We start from the raw sequence: 7323 nt of genomic DNA on the forward strand, positions 1-7323 counted from the left end.
GTTGTTACTGTTCAAGGCTGATTCCTCATTTTCTGTTTGTTTGGCTTTCCAGGTATTTCCTTGGCTTTTATAAGTGACATATGCAGTTCAAATCTGAAAACATGTAACCAAAGTGGAAGATCTGAGAATGAATATCAACTTTATTGAATATCAGTCCCTGTTCAAATAGAGTTTTTCCATGTCTTTGTGATAATTTAAGCTCTTTCATGGGTTGTCCATTCCATTGTGTTGATACACTTATGTTTCATCTTCAAAAGTATGTTTTAGGATTCTAGTTCATCATGTGGTTATGTAATTAAGTCGAAGGACTTTGTATTTGAACATTTAAAGGATGTGAACGCTTCTGTAGTGTAGGTTTAAATCAGTTAGGGCATATCATGATGGTTTGGTTTATATTCGTTTAAGTTAATGTTTGAATTCCAGTTCATGATTAGTATGTAGCTTGATTAATTGCTTTAAGTTTGTTTTTGTTTTTTTTTAGGATTTGGTTTTAAATTTGCATAGTTTTGGGGGTTGTAATTCAAGCAGGAAATCACATGTTCGATGTCCATTGCATATTTAAGTTGGTTATGTATTGAGTGTGGTATGAGAATAATAATTAGTAGGTTCGAATCCCAGGTGTCTATTTTCAGTAAAAAAATGTTTCAAAAGGATATACAGCATGCCATTGGGGTTGAAATTTCAAAATCTTGCTTTTACCTTATCATAATGTGCTGATTCATCGTTAGAGCTTTATTCAAGCTCCATTGATTCATTTGTGCCGGGTGTGAGGCAGGAATTCGATCCTTGGTTCTTGGGTTTGGGGGTATCTACCCCCGTGAAATTTGGGCTTAACTTGGGCCCATATTCTGGGTTCCCTTGGAGATAGTATAATGGTTTATTTGGGCCCTATGCGGTTCTGCTTTAAGCAAATTCGCCGCTGACCATCATGAGCCCAGATTGTTTTCGAATAATTGGCTTTTCCTTATACGATGATCCCTTTAAATGTTAGTGTGAACACCTGCTGAAGTAAGCTTTATTTTTTTACGAATTCCCTATGCTTCTAGTCAATTAGCTAATCACTTTAATTAATGGAGGTGTGTTGTATTAGGCAACATAAATAGTCTAGGGCCTCCATGATTTAGTTTGAATTCCCTTTAAAATTGGAATTGAGGCGTGTCATGCCAAACAAAATCTCAAATGCGTGGCCCTCGTTTATTTATTTCTTTTAGAATCCTTAGAACTCGAGGCATGCCATTTAGCAAATTTCCATGGTCCTCACGAAGTTGCAAACATGTAGTTGCTTTAGGCGCGTCATTTTAATAATTTACCTTCCTAAACTCGGGTGCATATTTATGTGACCCAAATCCAAATCTCAACGTTAGATAAAATGTGTTGCAAACTGCGGGTGCATTTATGTAACGCGGTTCGAAATGTATTTTAAATAACATTGCAATCTTCCTAAAAATGAATAAAAGCGGTTTTAAAAGTAAAAATGCACATAGGTTCAAAAGTATTTAAAATCAGATTATAGGCCAATTATAACAGTTGAGCGACCATGCTAGAACCACGGAATCCGGGAATGCCTAACACCTTTTCCCGGGTTAACAGAATTCCTTACCCGGATTTCTATATTCGCGGACTATAATACAAAGTCAATATTTTCCTCGATTCGGGATTTGAACTGGTGACTTGGGACACCATAAAATTATCCCATGTGGCGACTTTGAATTTAAATAAAATAATCCCGCTTCGATTGTCACTTTAAGTTGGAAAAAAACCCCTTATATACCCCCTTCTCGGGGGGTGTAGGTAAAAAGGAGGTGTGACTGCTCTGGCGACTCTGCTGGGGACCGAACCCAGAATCTCTGGTTCAGGTTTCAAGAATTCGCGCTTAGAATAATTGTTATGATTGGTTTGTTTTATCTGATTTTTACATGTTGGGCCTAAATGTGCTAAATGTTGCTTTTACCGCTTTGATATTATCTGAAACTGTATATAAACTCTTCTCATCTTCGGGAATGTGCTCGCTGGTCGAGACTCCCTATTCTGTTAGTGTCATACCTTGAAATAAGTAAGAGGCTCGGACAAGTTACTAAGCCGAATGGCCAAAGAAAATGAGTACCGAGCCACCATAAGCAGGCTGGAAAAGCAAGTCATGGACCTTCAGTTTGAGAATGGGTTGCAAGCCGCCGCAAAGTGAGAAGAAGAAGTTAACTTAGGAAAATGAAGCCCTCAAAGTTCAAATTCAGAAAATGAGAATAGCTGCTAGAAACCGAAAAGAAGCCGAGCGGATGAAAGGCTTATAAGCAGTCTGAAAAAGAAAGCCCTTGAGTGTTAAGATGACTTGGAAAAGTCTGAGGCCAGCCTAGCCAAAGTTCAGGCACGATGGGCAAAGAAGGCTGAAGAGCGAGCACAGTTTGTGCAACAAATGAAAAGAAAGTATGAAGGGACAATCGCCAGCCTGAAGAGAAAAATGACTACCCTCGAGAATGAGGCAGCCAAACAGGCCAAGGTCTTTAAAGCTGACAGGGAACAATGTCATGATTTGATGACTCAGATGGAGGAAGAAATACAACAACTACAAAATCAACATCTCCACGACACTCAGGTGTTGGAAGCTCGGAGTCAGTAGGTTGGGCGTCTGCTTTAGGAAAAGGGTAGAATCCGAGAGAGGATCAGAACCATCGCCGACTACATTGTTGTGAAATGCCAAGCATGTGAGGATAGGACTCGCACCACCTTCTTCGCGGCAGTGATGACATTTGTCCAACAAATAATGAGTGACTTGGAAAGTCTTCAAAGGGATATTGCATATAGGCCCGTGGCGAGACCGAATGATGTCCCACGGGCCCTAGGAGCATTTGAGGCATTAATGTATTCATGATTTTCATCGGAGTCTGTTAGTCTGAGGCATTAAAGTATTCAGAGTTTGTCGGTCTTGTTTTGAGTCAGGGTCTGTCAATTTCCCTTATAGAGTCTGTTAGTTTTAGGACGAGTCGTTGTAATCAAAACTGTTTTATTTTATGGAAAATTTTGAAAATCCCAAAATGTGTTTATCATTTACTTTTACACTTATCCCCCAAGAACTATGCTCGGTCTGATTCATGCGGGGTCATGATACGTAGGCAATCTCCATAGGATTCGACCATAACCAAAAGAAAAAGAAAAAAAGAAGGATAAGATAGAGTAAAAACAAGAGAAAAAAGAAAAGGAAAAGAGAGAGAAAATAAGAATCCGTGAGAAGGGAACAATGGAAAAACAAGAAAGAGACATGAGAGAATAAAAACAAAGAGAGATCAAGCAAGGAAAGGCAAGAATGAAAAAGAAAAAAAAAAGAGAAATGAGAAGTTGCAAATGGAAATAAGGAAAAGTCGGGATGACGCAAGAAACCGATCAAATGCATAATAGAAACGGTTAACTGCTTAAGTGCATTCACTTGTCAAATGTGAGGTTGCCTATCTGTTAAAGCCATAATCGCTAACAAGTTTGTTATTGATGAAGTTCTAGTTCAGGCAGGTGGTTAGTTTGATTGGCATTCTGGCAACTCACTCCTACAACACTCGGTCCAAAAACAAGTTGAACATTGCCAACTGGGAACTTGAGGCATGTATTGTCGATCCGTCAAAAGAGATGGAAGAATCGGAGGTCAATCTGAAAGATGAGTTGTATAAGTTGAAGCAGAAGATGGCTGAAATATACCAAGCATGGGCAAAAGGGCACCCACTGCTAGTTTACCCCGCTAGCCTTGCTTTTATCCCGCCATTGGCTTAGCCCCAAGAACATCCCACTATGAACTCATCTCCGGCCTTTCCCCTCTACCAACAATGCCACGACACCACTTCTCATACATCATAAGCTCCACCACCCAAACAAGTCACGTGCCCTCCTCCACCAGTTACTCCTATTTTTGTGGCACCCCCACTTGCCGCATTACACCGATCCTCCAGTGAGCCTCTGTTCCAGACTCACGACAACTAGTACTACCCCCCGGAGCCCACTTTCAAGGTTCCCGAACCCTATTCCTACACTCCTCATTTGGACCTCCCTGCGGAAACTAAAAAACCATCTAAAAATCCTGAACATGAGGAGATGTTCAGGAAAGTTAAAAGCCTGGAACAGTCATTCAGAGACATGCGGGGGTTAGGAGGTTAAGTATGTGTGGCCTACAAAGACCTATGTCTATTTCGAGATGTGAAATTGTCGGCAGGGTTTATGATTCCCAAGTCTGATTTGTATGATGGGCACGGTGATCCAGTGGCGCATTTGAGAGGTTTTTTTAGCAAAATGAGGGGAGCTGGCGGGAAAGACAAGTTGCTAATGGCGTATTTCAGTCAAAGTCTGAGTGGATCATCGCTGGAATGGTATACTCGGCAGGATCACGGAAGATGGTACACATAGGATGATCTAGCCCAGGCATTTTCTTGTCACTTCCAGTATAATCTCGAAATTATTCCGGATCATCTGTCTTTGACGAAACTTGAAAAAAAGCACAACGAACGTTTCAGAGAGTATGGTTTTAGGTGGAGAAAGCAGGCAGCAAGGGTTGACCCTCCAATGAAAGAAAGTGAAATGGTGGATTATTTTCTGCAGGCCTTAGAACCTACTTATTACGGTCCTCTGGTATCAGCTATAGGCAAGTCCTTCAATGAAGTGGTAAAGATGGGCGGTATGGTAGAAGAAGGGCTCAAATCAAAAAAAATCATGAGCTATTCGGATGTTAAGGCAACCACCTAGGCCATTCAAAGCAGAACTGGGGGTAATTGGAAAGAAGAAGAAAGAGGATGTAGCAACGATCGATTCAGGAGCTTGGTTCGGACCCAGGGGTTCACCTCACCATTATCATCAGCCTCGGCCCCACTACCAAACCTACCCTCATACCCCGTATAATCCACCCCAACACTACTACTCACCACCAGACCACCATTTTTCTGTCCACCATGTCCAAACATACAGCCAACCTCCGGCCCACGCACAATGGCATGCGCCAGTCCCACAAAATACATACCCAGCTCCACAAAATGCCTATCCACCCCCAAGAGCCTACCGAAACCCTCCTGCATCAGGTTTCCGGCCCAACCAAGCATTTAAGAATGATAGGTTGCAGAAGAAGAAAACCTTCACTCCATTTGGAGAATCATATACCAGTTTGTTCCACAAGTTGCGACAATTGGGTATGATGAGTCCGATCGAGCCAAAGCTGCCAAATCCTCCCCCGAGGAATCTTGATCACTCTGTGAGTTGCGAATATTGTTCTGGTTCTCCAGGGAATGACACAGAGAAATGCTAGCAATTAAAAACAGTTATTCAAGAGCTTATTAATACTAATCGGATTGAGGTCCAAGCTACGGAGGCACCCAATATCAACCAGAATCCGTTGTCGGCCTATCATGAGACAAATATGATCGAGATAGTGCATAAGGGAAGGGAGCCTAAGAATCCTTCGCAGACCATCATGATGATTCGGTCCAGTGAAGTAAGGCCGGTTGAAAAGCCAACAAGTGAGAAATCAGTGATCAGGTTGAGCAGGGCAAATAGTGAACCATCTGCAGTAGTCAAGAAGGGGACCCCAAGTGAGGTGGTAGTAAAACAAGAAATAGAAAAAGTGGTTGTGCCAGGAGTGGCGAACAAGCCTGTTGTAATTATTGAGGGTGCCCACACAGATCCTATCATTATCAAGCCGGTAACTCAATTACCGATAGTCAACAGCAAGGCGGTCCTGTGGAATTATGAACGGGTGACAGTGACTTACAAGGGGAAAGAGGTTAAAGAAGAAGTTTGTAAGACCCATGATTTGACGCGATTAGGGACATGCTTTGCCCCCGAAGAGTTGAGAAAAGCTAAGATCTCCAAAGGTAACCCGGTGCTAGTGAAGAAAGCTCTGACCGAGGAAGAAGCAGAGGAATTCTTGAGAAAGATGAAAGTGCAGGACTATTCCATTGCGGAGCAGTTGAGGAAGACATCGGCTCAGATTTCACTATTGTCATTATTGATCCATTCAGACGAGCATCGTTGCGCTTTGATGAAGATCCTGAATGAGGCCCACGTTCCTGACAAAATCTCAGTAAACCACTTGGAAAAGATAGCTAACAAGATATTTGAGGTAAACAGAGTCACTTTTTCTGATGATGAGTTACCCGTGGAGGGTACTGAGCACAATAGAGCCCTCTATCTTACGGTGAAATACGAAGATTTCGTGGTTACTCGGGTACTGGTCGACAATGGTTCTAGTGCGAACATTTTCCCTCTCTCTACTCTGAACAAGTTGAAGGTGGATGATGAAAGAATTCACAAGAACAGTATCTGCATTCGGAGATTCAACGGTGGAGGGAAAGATTCAGTCGGGGACATAATACTGGAGCTGACGATTGGGCCAGTTGAATTTACCATGGAATTCCAAGTGCTGGATGTGGTTGTTTCCTACAATCTATTATTGGGTCGACCTTGGATCCATGCTGCCAAAGCGGTCCCATACACCCTGCACCAAATGGTTAAATTTGAATGGGACAGACAAGAAATTGTGGTGCACGGTGAGGATAATCTATGTACTCACAGCAATTCCATTGTACCATTCATTGAAGTTGAGAACGACAAGGGGCCATAGGTCTATCAGGTCTTTGACACAGTGTCAGTTGAGAAAATTCCAGAGGGGAATGGCATTTCAGTTCCAAAGGTAACTGTCACGTCAGTCATGGTGGCTTTTGAAATGTTGAAGAATGGTTTTGTACCTGGTAAAGGTTTGGGTGCATCTCTATAAGGTATCGTACAGCCAGTGTCTCTCCCCAAAAACTTGGATACATTTGGTTTGGGGTTTAAGCCCACAATTGCGGACATAAAAAGAGCCAGAAAGTTGAAACAGATGGTCTGGGTCCTCCCAAAGCCCATCCCACGTCTCTCCAGATCATTCATCAGGCTTGGCACCAAGAAACGTCCAGTAACAACAGTTCCTAGTTCTGTGGTTGGTCCTGATAAAGAGTTAATTGAAAGGTTCGAGAAGTTATTTGATGATATGAACATGGTGGAAGCTGGAGAGGGTTCTAGCAAGGCGGATGTACAATTTGTTGGGCCAGTGCAAAGATTAACAATTGGGAAGCTACTCATCTCCCCGCTAGGAAGGAGTTTTGGTAGTTTGCATTGATTTTCTTTCAGTTTATCTGGATTATTCTAGGGTTGTAATTCAGATTCTATGTTCCATCCGTTTGGATGTATCAACCTTGTTATCTTTTAATTTCAATGAAATGCAATTTCCCTTTTTCTTCATTCCTGACAGTTTTATTTTTGTTTTCTTTTCTTCCTTGTACAGTTCTTTTTATGTTGGTTTCAATGACATGACATACACGAGGA

The sequence above is a fragment of the Nicotiana tabacum genome, chromosome 10 (assembly GCF_000715075.1).
Source record: "Nicotiana tabacum cultivar K326 chromosome 10, ASM71507v2, whole genome shotgun sequence".
NCBI classification, from domain to species: Eukaryota; Viridiplantae; Streptophyta; class Magnoliopsida; order Solanales; family Solanaceae; genus Nicotiana; species Nicotiana tabacum.